General features: G+C 41.0%; 1 pseudogene; it reads right to left on the bottom strand.

Moving 5' to 3' along the window:
- LOC115831154 overlaps nucleotides 1–16,615 on the bottom strand; it is a 70,512-nt pseudogene that overhangs the window by 29,728 nt on the left and 24,169 nt on the right.

Genomic DNA, 16,615 nt, shown 5'->3' on the forward strand with positions numbered 1-16,615 from the left:
GGGTGGATCACGAGGTCAAGAGATTGAGACCATCCTGGCCAACATGGTGAAACCCCATCTCTACTAAAAATATAAAAATACAGCACATAGGATGGGTGTGGTGGCGAGTGCCTGTAGTCCTAGCTATTTGGGAAGCTGAGGCAGGAGAATCGCTTGAACTAGGGAGGCGGAGGTTGCAGTGAGCCGAGATCATGCCACTGCACTCCAGCCCTGGTGACAGAGTGAGACTGTCTCAAAAAAATAAATAAAATACAAATAAATAAATAAAAATACAAAAAATTAGCTGGGCGCGGTGGCTCACGCCTGTAATCCCAGCACTTCAGGAGACTGAGATGGTCAGATCACCTGAGTTTGGGAGTTGGAGACCAGCCTGACCAACACGGTGAAACCTCTTCTCTACTAAAAATACAAAATTAGCTGGGAATGGTAGCGCATGCCTGTAATCCCAGCTACTCGGGAGGCTGAGGCAGGAGAATCGCTTGAACCCAAGAGGCAGAGGTTGTGATGAGCCGAGATTGCACCACTGCACTCCAGCCTGGGCAACAAGAGCAAAAACTCCGTCTCAAAAAAAAAAAAAAAAAAAAAGTACTGTGTTTTTTTTTTTCTATTATCTTAATTTTAGAAATAATACGAAGGAAAATATAAAGGAAAAATAACTAAAATGACGTTATCAGTGCTGGTCTGGCCACCAGTGTTAAACATATTTAGTTGAGTTCATACTCAACTAGAAATAATGCCTTTGGTAGACAATGTTTACCTGCTATAAAGAGCACAATTACCAATTTGTGAACAATTATTTATAAGTTTTCTCTTCCTCAATTATTTGTGGCAGAGAAGCAAGCTGTGTCTTCTGTCTAGTAGCAGATTTGCTAATACGGTGAAACAACAAGAATGCCATCTGGTTTCTTAGCTTTAATAATTCTATGAAAAAAAGGTGAATGTCTTTTTAAGAGTTAAATAAAGTTTATCATGTCTTTTTCACTATATATGTAAAACTTTCAGATTTAAAAACATTTTAGGGCCGGGCACAATGGCTTATGCCTGTAATCCCAACACTTGGGGAGGCCCAGGTGGGCGGATCACCAGAGGTCAGGGGTTCAAGACTAGCCTAACCAATATGGTGAAACCCCGTCTCTACTAAAAATACACAATTAGCTGGGACTGGTGGCGCATGACTGTATTACAGCGAATCGGGGGGCTGAGGCAGGAGAATCACTTGAACCCAGGAGGCGGAGATTGCAGTGAGCTGAGATCGCACCATTGCACTCCAGCCTGGGTAACAAGAGCGAAACTCGGTCTCAATAAATAAATAAATAAATAAATAAATAAATAAATAAATAAAAAATAAAAACATTTTAAAAAGGAGAAAACAGTATTCATATTTCCCACTATACTAGAATAACAACATTTTGGTATTCATATTTCCCACTATACTAGAATAACAACATTTTGGTACATTTCCTTTAAGTTTCTGTTCACTTGATAAATTCTTTAAACTATATATTTCATAACTAGTAAGCATTGTGAAGTTGGTATTAGCTGAATACTGGGGATAAATACAGCTATCTAGAATATCTTCAATATAAAATAGAAAGTTTGAAATAAAGTTTTGCATAATAAAATTTTAAAAGATTAATAATGTTTTCAACTATAGAGTATATTATTAAAATTCTTTTAAAAAAATACCACAATTGGCCAGGTACAGTGGCTCATGCCTGTAATCCCAGCACTTTCAGAGACCAAGGCGGGCAGATCACTTGAGGCCAAGAGTTCAAGACCAGCCTGCCCAACATGGTGAAACCCCATCTCTACTAAAAGTAAAACTAGCCAGGCATGGTGGCACACGCCTGTAATCCCAGCTACTCAGGAGACTGAGGCAGGAGAATCGATTCAACCCAGAAGGTGGAGGTTGCAGTGAGCCAAGATTGTGCCACTTCACTCCAGCCTGGGCAATGGAGTGAGACTCTATCTCAAAAAACAAAAACAAAAACACACACATACAAAACAACAACAACAAAAACCCATAGCTACAAATTATAACCTAATAAGTGCTGTGAGTAGATTGTCAGGTGTAAATATGTATCACCAGAAGCTGAAGTTGGGGGTGGGCAAAGAAGTAAAACTAAAAAAAACGGCTCAACCTCTTTTATCTAGATGGTTGGCAGGCACAGGGTACATCTGACCAGTCTTGAGGTAGAGAAGCAAGCCAGCCTCTGGATCAGCTCTTCTCTCTTGGCTTAGGAGAGTGTACAGAACAACCTGTGCAAACATTGACATTTGCTCAAACAAAACTATAACTTCTTGTATTTCCCTACATTGTCTTGCAACCAACACATAATTTTAAACTCAAAAGATCAATAAAGCTATTTCTATTTAATAAGTAACATGAGCCAAATTGGTAAAGATAACACAAGAAATTTGATGTCAAACATTTAATCTAGGCCAGGCATGGTGGCTCAGGCCTGCAATCTCAACACTTTGGGAGGCCAAGGAAGGAGGATCGCTTGAGCCCAGGAGTTTGAGACCAGCCTGGGCAATATAATGAGACCAACTGATAGTCATTATGTTAAGCAAAAAAAGCCAGACACAGAAAACTTTGTATGTTCTCACTTACTTGTGGGAGCAAAAAATTAAAACAATTGAATTCATGGAGACAGATAGTAGAAGGTTGGTTACCAGAGGCTGGGAACAATAGTGAGGGTGGTGTGGGGAGAAGTGGGGATGGTTAATGGGTACCAAGAAAAAAAGAAAGAGTAATGAATAAGACAGTATTTGCTAGCACAAGAGTGACTATAGTCAAAAATAATTTAACTGTGCATTTTAAAATCACTAAAGGAGTATAACTGGGTTATTTGTAACACAAATAATAAATGTTTGAGGGGATGGATACCACATTTACTATGTTATGATTATTATGTATTGCATGCCTGTATTAAAATATCTCATGTAATCCATGAATGTATACACCTACTAAGTACCCACAAAAATTTAAAAGCATAAAAACAAAAACATAGTGAGATCCCCATTTCTACAAAAAGAGATGTATGTAAAAAAATTTAAAAATTACCCGGGCACGGCTGGGCATGGTGGCTCATGACTATACTCCCAGCACTTTGGAAGGCCAAGGTGGGCAGGTTACTTGAGGTCAGGAGTTCAAGACCAGCCTGGCCAACATAGTGAAACCCTGTCTCTACTAAAAATACAAAAATTAGCCAGGTGTGATGGCACATGCTTGTAATCCAGCTACTTGAGAGGCTAAGGCAGGATAATTGCTTGAACTCGGGAGGTGGAGGTTGCAGTGAGTCGAGATCGTGCCACTGCACTCCAGCCTGGGGGACAGAAGGAGACTTCATCTCAAAAAAAAAAAAAAAAAATTAGTCAGGCATGGTGATGTGCATCCATAGTCCCAGCTACTCAGGAGGCTGAGATGGGAAGATTGATTGATCCTGGGAAGTAAAGGCTTCAGTGAGCCGAGACCGTGCCACTGCATTCCAGCCTGGGTAACAGAGGGAGACTGTCTTAAAATAAAAAAAAAAAAGGCCGGGCGCAGTGGCTCACACCTGTAATCCCAGCACTTTGGGAGGCCGAGGCAGGCGGATCACGAGGTCAGGAGATTGAGACCGTCCTGGCTAATAAGGTGAAACCCCATCTCTACTAAAAATACAAAAAAATTAGCCAGGCGTGGTGGTGGGCGCCTGTAGTCCCAGCTACTTGGGAGGCTGAGGCAGGAGAATGGCATGAACCCAGGAGGTGGAGCTTGCAGTGAGCCAAGATCGTGCCACTGCATACTCTAGCCTGGGTGACAGCGAGACTCCATCTCAAAAAAAAAAAAAATTAATTTACACAAAACAACCATAGTTCATGCTTCTCAGTTTTACTTAGATAACCAAGAATTCTATAGAGAATTTTCTTAGAAAGCAAATATTTAGATATCCAATAAACTGAAGAAGGAAATTAAACTATGATTTACATTTTGAAGTTAACAGTCTGTAGACACTATTTTCTCCATTTAAAATAAATGAACCAAAACAAAAATGATTATCATTTACATGATAGCTACTGTGACAAATAATACTAACTCCACAGAGTTTGTTTCTCCAGAGCATGAAATGTCATTAACCACCTTAGGTTTCATGAAATTCTTCAGAGAAACCATCTAAGATAAGTTAAAAATAGTCCTTTTAGCTCATGTAACAGCTTTAGCTGCAAGTCAACATAGCAAGACCCCATCTAAAAAAAACTTTCTTAAACCTTTTCTTATTATCAAAATTAAAAAGTCAAATCTTTTAAGTAGGGAACCTTATTTTTTTCTCATACCCAACAGAATAATGAACTATCATAATTAATTTTTCAATGTCTTGTCTTGTGCATAATATGCAATATAAATTCCAACTTTTTTTAAACCTTGTTCTAGCAAATTTCCTCATTTTTTTAATACAAGAATTACTACTTTATTCTTAAAATTTTCTTGCACTTCTTGCAAAAATAAAATCTCCAATTGAACAAAATTAAATACAGTAATATTCTTTGCCTTGAAGCAACGGCGAATTAGAGCAACAATCTCAATGGAAAAAGATCTTGGAATCTAGATCACTTAAGATATTGAAATGCTTTTATTTATTTATTTATTTATTTATTTATTTATTTATTTATTTATTTATTTTTGAGATGGAGTCTGGCTCTGTCACCCCGGCTGGGGTGCAGTGGCGCGATCTCAGCTCACTACAACTTCTGCCTCCCTGGTTTGAGCAATTCTCAGCCTCCCAAGTAGCTGGGACTACAGGCATGTGCCACCACACCAGGCTTTTTTTTTTTTTTTTTTTGTAGTAGAGATGGGGTTTCACCATGTTGGCCAGGCTGGTCTCAAACTCTCGACCTCAAGTGATCCACCTACCTTGGCCTCCCAAAGTGCTGGGATTACAGGCGTAAGCCACTGTGCTGGCCTGAAATGCTTTTATATTTATCTCCTGTTTAGCATTATAAAGTGATTTCATTCAAACTTGTGATTTTAAAAATCAATTAAAAATTTTCAGTCTCATATACACAAAACACATTCCTTCTGATCCTTGACTTCAAAAACAAGCCTTTCTTCTATTGGCATAATTTTCCTTCCTCCAGAGGGTTATAATTTAGCCAAGTATTTAAGTTTGTAATTTCAGTTATTTCTGTATTATCAAAGTAAAAAGTTCAAGTCTTTAAAAAGGGGAAACATTTTTTCTTCCACTTCCAGCATCTACAGAAAACCTAATAACAGGTGAAACAAAGTTACCCTACTTTTCATTCCCAAATGTAAAGCTCTTGTGAAAACCTTCAATATTTTGTACACAATTAATAACAAAAGGCTGTGTGCAGTGGCTCACGCCTGTAATTCCAGCACTTTGGGAGGCCAAGGTGGGAGTATCAGGTGAGGTCGCGAGTTCAAGACCAGGCTGGGCAACATGGCAAAACTCGATTTCTACAAAAAATACAAAAATTAGGCATAAGGCCGGGCGCGGTGGCTCATGCCTGTAATCCCAGCACTTTGGGAGGCTGAGGAAGGCAGATCACGAGGTCAGGAGTTCAAGACCAGCCTGGCCAACACAGTGAAACCCGTCTCTACTAAAAATACAAAAAATTAGCTGGGCAATGTGGTGAGGGCCTGTAATCCCAGCTACTCAGGAGGCTGAGGCAGGAGAATCGCTTGAACCTGGGAGGCAGAGGTTACAATGAGCTGAGATCACACCATTGCACTCCAGCCTGGCGTGAACCCAGGAGGCGGAGCTTGCAGTGAGCCAAGACTGCACCGCTGCTCTCCAGCCTGGGTGACAGAACAAGATTCTGTCTCAAAAAAAAAAAAAAGTATAAAACAGACAATTTTCTTATTAACATTTATACCTGACTACGGTGTTCAATAGAATTTGATTCTTTGCCAGTTTTAAGTTCCAGCGGCATTATCTTGTATTTCGTTTGATACCCTTGATGTATTTTCACACCAACTGTAACATCTATTTTGCCTTTCAATCCAAACCTAGGGGACCAAATGCTTTCTTCAATATCCATTGGTTTCACGACTTCAATGTTACATGTTGAATTATCCTTTTACTATTATCACTTGGCCTGAAAAAAAAAAAAAGCACAAAAACACTTAATTAGAACACTTAGCTCATTTCCCATCTGCTGGCTCTGACTGTCTATTACGCACAGAGAACATGGGGAGGGGAAAGAGTCTACCTACCTTTACAGCAGTGATTTTCATACTGTGGTCCCTGGACCAGTAGCATCAGCATCACCTGAGAACTTGCTATAAAAATAAATCCTCAAGACCCACTCCAAACCTACTCAAACAGAAACTCTAGGGGTGAAGCCTAGCAATCTGTTTAACCAACCCTCCACAATTTTGATGCATGCTCAAGTTTAAGAACCACTGTTCTACAGGCTCTGCTATGGAATTTAGTCTTTCTCAGTATTTATCATCTGTTCCTTTCAGCCATTCCTACTATAATCTTCTTAACTGAGGCCCTTATTTTCTCAGGCCTAGATTACAACAGTTTTGCTACTTAAATTGCTAGAGCCACAACTCCAATCTGAGTATTTTGATATACGATTATTACGCAAATTAGTATGTAATGGCTTGCATGTGGTTGCACCCTAAGCAATGAGAGATGTATTCCTTCACATAGCACTAGATTACACTGATTAAGAATGAACTGTCTGCTGGGCCTGGTGGCTCACGCTGAGGCAGGCAGATCACTTGAGTTCAGGAGTTCAAGACCAGCCTGGCCAACATGGTGAAACCCTGTCTCGATTAAAAAAATACAAGAATTAGCCGGGCAGGGTGGCACATGCCTGTAATCCCAGCTACTCGGGAGGCTAAGGCAGGAGAATTGCTTGAACCCAGGAGGCAGAGGTTGCAGTGAGCCAAGATAGTGCCACTGCACTCCAACCTGAGTGACAGAACAAGACTCAGTCTCAAAAAAAAGAAGAGCTGTCTCCATCATCTATGAAGTGTGGGGCTCATTCATTCAACACTTCATCCACACACCCCCCAGGTGACAATCTTCAAAGGATCTCATGGTCACTTCCAAGTGTTCCATTTTCTTTGCTTAATAACTAAATGAAACCATGTCTACCACTATCAATATTTAAAGTAAGTACTCATTTTTTTTAATTATAAAAGAGGTTCTGACTTTAATCTCTTAATTGGTAAATAACCCATGAGCACAGGAAGGAGAAAAAAAGGGAACATATAAATGTTGAAGGAATGAGAAGAGGTGGAAATAACTTACAAACCTCCTCTCTTATCTAAGATTTACTCATTTTCAGAGCAGTTACAGTTATTTTGCAGAAAGATAAGAGTTACCTCTTATTAATCCTATCTACTGGGAAAATATTTTACACTTTTAGATTCAAAGCCAGCCACATAAAATACTAAATCTAGTGGAAATCTTAAATGAAAAAGATGACTTTTCTAGTAACAAAACATTTCCTATCAAAATGAAAATTTTTAAAAATAGAATAATTCTAGTTGTTAGAATAGATGATTTAGTTGATTTTTGTTTAGTTCATATTATTATGGTCAACCCCTATTTCTTTTTTTGGACAGCTATTTCTTCCTTTTTTTGTTTAATAGAGACAGGCTTTTGCCATGTTGTCCCGGCTGGTCTCAAATTCCTGACCTCAAGTGATCCACCTGCTTTGGCCTCCCAGAGTGCTGGATTAAAGGAGTGAGCCACCACACCTGGCCATGAACAGCAATTTTTTAACAAATGAGAATATTTTCTAAGAAAAAAAAATGCTGTCTTAAATAATTTTTTATAAAAAAAACTACTTCAAGATGCTTCAGATATAATCTCATGGAAGATATGTATCCTTCCAGAATCATTGAAGAAGACAATAGTGAAACTCAGAGAAGCCATAATTTATCTAAAATTTCTTTTTCTTTCTTTTTTAGTGAGACAGGGTCTCTCTCTGTTGCCCGGGGTAGAGTGCAGTGGCATGAACACGGCTCACTGCAGCCTTGACCTCCTGGGCTCAAGCAATCCTTCTGTTTCAGCCTCCCAAGTAGCTGGGATGAGAGGTGTGCACCACCACACCCCGCTAATTATTTTCAAATTTGTAGAGACAGAGTCTACAAAAGGCGGGGCAACATGGTGAACTCAACCAATCTGCTTATCTTGATCTCCCAAAGTGCTGGAATTACAAGCAAGATCCACTGCACTGGGTCTGAAATTTCTTAAATATTTATATTCTCTCACCAACTGTTACTTGTTCATGGTGTGTATTCAGATATGCTTTTATTAAATTAGGCAAAACTTATTATTTATGAAATGTTACATGCATACCTAATAGAATACAGGTTAAAAAAACTTTTAAAGTTGCTACTAAAATTCAATGCCCTGGAAAAAGAAGCAATGTGGCTTTATTATTATTATTATTATTCTGAGACAGAGTCTCACTCTGTCACCCCTGTCACCCAGGCTAGAATGCAGTAGCACAAACACAGTTTACTGCAGCTTCGACCTCCTGGGCTCAAGAGATCCTCCCGCCTCAGCCTTTCAAGTAGCTGAAACTACAGGCATCTGCCATTACGCCCAGCTAATTTTTTTTTTTGTAGAGACAAGTTCTCACTATGTTTCCCAGGCTTATCTCGAACTCCTGGTCTCAAACAATCCTCCTGCTTTCACCTCCCAAAGTGCTGGGATTACAGTTATGAGCCACCTTGCGCGGCCACTATATGTTATTACCACAATTTTTTTTTTTTTTTTTTTGAGATGGAATCTTGCTCTGTTGCAGAGGCTGGAGTATAGTGGTGCAATCTCGGCTCACTGCAACTTCCACCTCCCGGGTTCAAGCAACTCTCCTGTCTCAGGCTCCCGAGTAGCTGGGATTACAGGCGTGCACCACCACGCCTGGCTAATTTTTGTATTTTTCAGTAGAGATAGGGTTTCACCATGTTGGCCAGGCTTGTCTCTAACTCCTGACCTCAGGTGACCCATCCATCTCAGCCTCCCAAAGTGCTAGGATTACAAGCGTGAGCCACCACACCCAGCCACCACAATCTTTTTAAATGGCAACAAAAATTAATTTCTAAGTACTACTTTAGCTATAGTCTACAAAATTTGATATGTAACCACCTATTCTAAATGTGTTAATTTCCTTTATGACTGACCTTTTAAAACATTTGTCAACATTTCCTTAGTTTACAAACCATGAGAATTTTAGATATCCTTTTGTTATCAAGTTCTAACTTTGTTACAGTACAGTTGCAGAATATCATTTCTAAGATACTGATCCTTTAAAATTTATTGGTATTTCCCTTATGGTATAATGCATAGTCTATTTCAGTAAAAGTTCTGTGTGACTTGAAAAATTATATATACAGTCATCCATTGTATAACAATGATTTCGTAACCTAGGATAGTGGTCCCATAAGATTATAATGTAACTAAAAAATTCCATTGCCTAGTGAAATCTAGCTATTGTGGTAATACAACACATTACCTTTTCTATATTTAGATATGTTTAGATACACAAATACTTACTGTTGTTACAATTGCCTACAGTATTCAGTACAGTAACATGTTGTACAAGTGTGTAGCCTAGAGGCAACAGGTTATATACCATATGGCCTAGGTGTGTAGTAGGCGCTCTACCATCTAGGTTTGCAAAAGTACACTCTGATGTTCACACAATGATGACATTGCCTAACACCACACTTCTCAAAACATATCCCCATCATTAAGCTAGCATGAGTGCATTGTATCTAAAATGTATATAATTTTGTGTTTTGACAAAAAAATGTGGGATTTGATTTCAAAGATTCCTTGCAGGTCAAAGATGAGTCTGAATTCCACATTCTTTCCTTAGCATGTATGATGCCCTTCTTCCAGGCTGCAAATCCCTTGCTGACCTATCCTAAGCCTTTTTCAACAGATTCTATTATCTCCTTCTGTGCCTTATATGCTGTTACCTGCCAGGGTTCCATGCTGCTTTTGTCACCTACATTTTCTCCACCAGCAAACCCCTTCACTTTTATTATTTTCATCTACCACCGACACACTGAGTTCCTGAGGGCTTTAGTTATCCCTATAACAACAATACCTGGTATAATCCTTGGCACTCATATAGCATTGAATAAATGTTTGCAGAATTTATTAACCCAGGATTCTGAGAATCATGCTTATCATTGTAAAAACAATGGGTTAATTTTAACCAAAAAGAAAAAAACACATTTGGGTTAAGACTCCACCAAAGGATGCTAAAACAATTAACAAAAAGTAAAGGAAAAGCTTATGTCCAAAAAAACTACAAAAATAGATATCTACCGTAATTTAAAATGTCAAGCAGCTGAGGGCAGTGGCTCACACCTGTAATCCCAGCACTTTGGGAGGCTGAGGCGGATGGATCACCTAAGTTCGGAAGTTCAAGACCAGCCTGGCCAGCATGGTGAAACCCCATCTCTACTAAAAATTCAAAAATTAGCCAGGCAGGTGCCTGTAATCCCAGCTACTCAGGAGGCTGAGGCAGAAGAATCGCTTGAACCTGGGAGGCGGAGGTTGTGCCACTGCACTCCAGACTAGGTGACAGAGCAAGGCTCTATCTCAAAAAAAAAAAAAATTTTCAAGCAAATATAAATGACAAAAAGAAATAAAGGAGGAAGGAAGGGGAAAAAAAGGAGGGAGGAAGAAGGAGGGTAAATGAGGATAAATAATTAGGAGCAGTTGAAGATAAAATTAGCATTCTTTTTTTTTTTTTTTTGAGATAGGATCTTGCTCTGTCACCCAGGCTAGAGTGCGGTGGCGTGATCTCAGCTGACTGCAACCTCTGCCTCCCGGGTTCAAGCGATTCTCCTGCCTTAGCCTCCCGAGTAGCTGGGATTACAGGCGCCCGCCACCATGCCCGGCTAATTCTTATATTGTTAGTAGAGACGGGGTTTCACCATCTTGGCCAGGCTGGTCAGAAACTCCTGACCTCATGATCTGCCCAACTCAGCCACCCAAAGTGATGGGATTACAGGCATGAGCTACCACACCAGGCCGATAAAATTAACTTTCTTAGTGTTACAGAACATTCACAGAGACCAGAATGACAGAATATTATAAAGCAAAGCAAGGAACTAGGTGAAGGATGACTACTTGATAAACACAGTTTATCACAGTGAAGCCCAGTATCCAACCCCTATGTCAGTCTGTTCCAAAGAAATAACAAAAAATGACACATTTATAAATTTATTTTTAAAACACAAGAAAAACTAAACGATCTATTCACTCTAGCTTTTTTCTAAGTGTAAGGAGCTGGTGGTAAATTTATGACCACTACAGAAATAAAAAATATAAAAAACAAACTCAGCCGGGCCCAGTGGCTCGTGCCTGTAATCCCAGCACTTTGGGAGGCTGAGGCGGGTGGATCACCTGAGGTCAGGAGTTCGAGACCAGCCTGGCCAACATGGTGAAACCTGGCCTCTACCAAAAATACAAAAATTAGCCAGGTGTGGTAGCTCATGCCTATAGTCCCAGCTACTCAGGAGGCTGTGTCACAAAATCATTTGAACCCAGGAAGCAGAGGTTGCAGTGAGCCAAGATCGCACCACTGTACTCCAGCCTGAGCAATAGAGTAAGACTCTATCTCAAAAACAAAACAAAACAAACAAACAAACAAAAAAACAAACTCTAATAGCAAGACAAGCCTTTTTTAAAACTACTAAATATTTTTAAAATACATATGAAAATCCCATTAGAGGGCCGGGCATAGTGGCTCACGCCTGTAACCCTAGCATTTTGGGAGGCCAAGGCAGGAGGATCATTTGAGTCCAGGAGTTCGAGACTAGCCATCCTGGGTGACATGGCAAAACACCTGGGTGACATGGCAAAACAAAAATTAGCCAGGCAGGGTGGTGTGCACCTGTAGTCCCAGCTACTCAGAAGGCTGAGGTGGAAGGACTGTTTGAACTCAGGAGGCAGAGGTTGCAGTGAGCCTAAATCACACCACTGCACTCCAGTCTGGGCAACAGAGTGAGACCCTGCCTCAAAATAAAGGAGAGAAAAAAGAAAGTAAATGAGATCAAAGCAGAAACTAGCACACACAAGTTAAGGAGCCTGCTGTAGTTATACAGCTAAATTACGTCCAAACTGGGATTCACATCCAGGCTCATTATATCCTTCGAACCACAGGGAATAGGTGCAAAGAACTAACTACTCCAAAGCTTTGTGACTCACAAATCTTAAAGCATTTTTTTTTTTTTTGAGACGGAGTCTCGCTTTGTTGCCCAGGCTACAGTGCAGTGGCATGATCTCGGCTCACTGTAACCTCTGCCTCCTGGTTCAAGCGATCCTCCTGGTTCAAGCGATCCTCCTGCCTCAGCCTCCCGAGTAGCTGGGATTACAGGCACCCACCACCACGCCTGGCTAATTTTCATATTTTTAGTAGAGATGGCATTCCACCATGTTGGTCAGGCTGGTCTCAAACTCCTGAGCCAGTTGATACAGTGCCTCAACCTCCAAAAGTGCAGGGATTACAGGCATGAGCCACCATGCCCGGACCCCCTTGAAGCAAATTTTTTAGATCACAAAATGTTATAAAACATTGAAAATATTGAGAGAACATTGAGAATATTAGTATACATGGAAGTCGTGCCTATTTAAAGAAAAATAAAACTCTGCCTGTTTAAAAAAAAAAGGAGCTGGGCGTGGTGGCTCACGCCTGTAATCCCAGCACTTTGGGAGGCCGAGGTGGGCGGATCACGAGGTCAGATCGAGACCATCCTGGCTAACACGGTGAAACCCCGTCTCTACTAAAAATACAAAAAATTAGCCAGGCATGGCGGGTTGGTCTACCGAGTAGTCCCAGCTACTCGGGAGGCTGAGGCAGGAGAATGGCGTGAACCTGGGAGGCGGAGGTTGCAGTGAGCCGAGATCGCGCCACTGCACTCCAGCCTGGGCAACAGAGCGAGACTCCATCTGAAAAAAAAAAAAAAATGGAAATCAGATAAAAACCCTCCAATGGCTTCCATTCTAAGCAGAGCAGCAGCCAAGTCCTGACCAGGATGATAAGGCTCCAGGGGAACTACTGCTGCTCTTCTCCTATTGCACTTTGCTCTAGCCATCACACTGGTTCACTGGGATACTGCACATACAGCCAGTATATGTCAGCCACAGGGCTTTTGCCCTGTTTCCCCTACCTGGAACATTCCTCCTACAGACAGCTGTATGGCTCACTACTTCATTTCCTTTAAGCTTCTGCTCAAATGCTACCTTATGAGAAAGGCCTTCCATGAACATTCTATGGAATATCCCTGTCACCACTACCTACCTATTTTTCCTTTCTTCTTATCCTCCTCATTGTTCAGCACTGCATTAATCACAGTCTGGTCCCCTGCTGTTTACTTGTGCAGTAGTATAGAAACTCAACAAAGTAGGCAGCTGTATGTTTTGTTTTGTTTCTTGCCACCATGATCCAAGCACCTAAAACATTACTTGGCATATATTAGACACCCAATAAATATTTGCTAAATGAATAACAGAAAAAACATATTTCCCCTATAAAAGTATAACAATGCCACTTTGAGAAAAAAAAAAAAAAACTTGAAAATACATGTAATGCCAAACAGCATTAAATGGCTAAACACAGTAAATATATAGCACATCCATATGACAGTCAACACATGACACAGACTATATGCTAGTAACACAGAGAAATACACATGAAAGAATAAAATGAGGCCAGGCACAGTGCCTCATGCCTGTAATCCCAGCACGTTGGGAGGCCGAGGTGGGAGGATCACTTGAGGTCGGGAGTTCGAGACCAGCCTGGCCAACATGGTGAAACTCCATCTCTAATAAAAATGCAAAAACTAGCCAGGTGTGGTGGCACACACCTGTAATCCCAGCTACTCAGGAGGCTGAGGCAGAAGAATTGCTTGAAGCCGGGAGGTGGAGGTTGCAGTGAGCCGAGATCACACCATTGCACTCCAGCCTGGGGGACATAATGAGACTCCGTCTCAAAAAAAAAAAAAAAAAAAGAATCAAATGAAAAAAATTAGGACCCCCAAAATATTTATAAATTGATTACTTTATAAGAAAATACAGGCCAGGCATAGTGGCTCACACCTGTAATTCCAGTACTCTGGGAGGCCGAGGTATGTGGATCACCTGAGGTGAGGCGTTCAAGACCAGCCTGGCCAACATGGTGAAACCCTGTCTCTACTAAAAATACAAAAAACTAGCCGGGTATGGTGGTGGGCGCCTGTAATCCCAGGTACTTGGGAGGCTGAGGCAGAAAAATTGCTTGAACCTGGGAGGCGGAGGTTGTAGTAAGCCGAAATCATGCCACTGCACTCCAGCCTGCGCAACAGAGCAAAACTCCATCTCAAAAAAGAAAAAAAAAAAGAAGAAAGAGGCTGAGCACAGTGGCTCATGCCTGTAATCCCAGCACTTTGGGAGGCTGAGGCGGGTGGATCACCTGAGGTTAGGAGTTCGAGGCCAGCCTGGCCAACATGGTGAAACCCCGTCTCTACTAAAAATACAAAATTAGCCAGGTATGGTGGCAGGTGCCTGTAATCCCAGCTACTTGGGAGGCTGAGGCAGGAGAATCACTTGAACCTGGGAGGCAGAGGTTGCAGGGAGCCGAGATCAGTGCCACTGTATTCCAGCCTGTGTGACAGAGCAAAACTCCATCTCAAAAAAAAAAAAAAAGAAAGAAAGAAAAAGAAAATACATATCTACATATAAAAAATAAGCTATCATAACAATGAAAATAAAATTTTCTATTCACTGGGTTCTTTTTTGTCGTGGAAAGATACTTAGGACCATAATTTATAAAATAAGCAAGCAAAACAGCTAATTGTAATTACTCAATCTTTTAAAAACTTTGATTCAACACACAGAATGGCATCCTGGTCTAAAAATATTAAGACTATATATATAAACAAAATGTGTCTCTTACAGAGAGAGCTGCATCTGAGGGAAGTCAGTCGAAGTGTTTTTATGCATGAAATCTCCTGCCCATTTACAAAACAAAGGAAGATAGTCCTCTACTTCTTGTTTTATTTCATCTTGACTTAGATTTATGCGGTACCTGCCAAAAATATAATAGTAAATAGACTTAGATTTAAGCGGTACCTGCCAAAAATATGATAGCAAATATGAAAGTATAAATATGAGAAAAGTAAATGAGGACAAAAAATACATATAAGCAACCCAACTGTTCGTCAGCCAATAAATGGATAAACAAAATGTGGCATACTCCATACAACGCAGTATTATTCAGCTATAAAAAGGAAGGAAATTCTGACATATGCTACAACATTGAAGAACCTTCAGGACATTATGCTAAGAGAAATAGGCCAGTCACAATATTAATATTCATATGAGGTACCTACAGTAGTGAAAATCACAGAGATAGAAAGTAGAATGGCGGTTGCCAGAGGCTGGGAGGAGGAAAGAAGGGGACGTTATTGTTTCAAGGGCATAGAGCTTCAGTTTGGGAAGATGCAAAGAGTTCTGGAGATAGATAGGGTGATGGTTGTACAACAAAGTGAATGTACTTTGCCTCTGAACTGTACCCTTAAAAATGGTTAACATGGGCAGAGCGCAGTGGCTCACATCTGTAATCCCAGCACTTTGGGAGGCAGAGGCGGGTGGATCACAAGGTCAGCAGTTCGAGACAAGCCTGGCCAACATGGTGAAACCCTGTCTCTACTAAAAATACAAAAATTAGCCAGGCGTGGTGATGCATGCCTGTAATTCCAGCTACTTGGGAGGCTGAGGCAGGAGAATCGCTGGAATCCAGGAGGCAGAGGTTGCAGTGAGCCGAGATCGCACCAGTGCACTCCAGCCTGGGCAAGAGACCAAGACTCCATCACACACACACACACACACACACACACACAAAAGTTAACATGGTAATTTTTTTCTTCTTTTCTCTTTTCTTTCTTTTTTTATTTTTTGAGACAGGGTCTTGCACTGTCACCCAGGCTGGAGTGCAGTAGCACTATCTCAGCTCACTGCAACCTCTGCCTTCTAGGCTCAAGTGATTCTCCCTGCTCAGCCTTCAGAGTAGCTGGAATTACAGGCACACACCACCACACTAAGCTAATTTTATTGTATTTTCAGTAGAGATGGGGTTTCACCATGTTGGCCAGGCTGGTCTCAAACTGCTGGGCTCAAGCAATCTGCCCACCTTGGCCTCCCAAAGTGCTGGAATGACTGGCATGAGCCACCGCACCTGACCTAATATGGTAATTTTTTTTTTTTTTTTTTTGAGACGGAGTGTCGTTCTTGTTGCCCAGGCTGGCGCGATCTTGGCTCACTGCAACCTTTGCCTCACAGGTTCAAATGATGCTCCCGCCTCAGTCCCCTGAGTAGCTAGGACCATAGACATACGACACCACGCCCAGCTAATTTTTGTATTTTTAGTAAAGATGGGGTTTCACCATGTTGGCCAGCCTGGTCTTGAACCCCTGATCTCACGTGATCTGCCTGCCTCGGCCTCTGAAAGTGCTGGGATTACAGGGGTGAGCCATCGCACCTGGCCTAACATGGTTAATTTTTATGTGCATTTAACCACAATTTTTAAAAAACATCCAAATAATGCCAAGCATGGTGGTGTGGAACTATAGTCCCAGCTATTCAGTAGGCTG

The sequence above is a fragment of the Nomascus leucogenys genome, chromosome 18, assembly GCF_006542625.1.
Source record: "Nomascus leucogenys isolate Asia chromosome 18, Asia_NLE_v1, whole genome shotgun sequence".
Classification (NCBI taxonomy): domain Eukaryota; kingdom Metazoa; phylum Chordata; class Mammalia; order Primates; family Hylobatidae; genus Nomascus; species Nomascus leucogenys.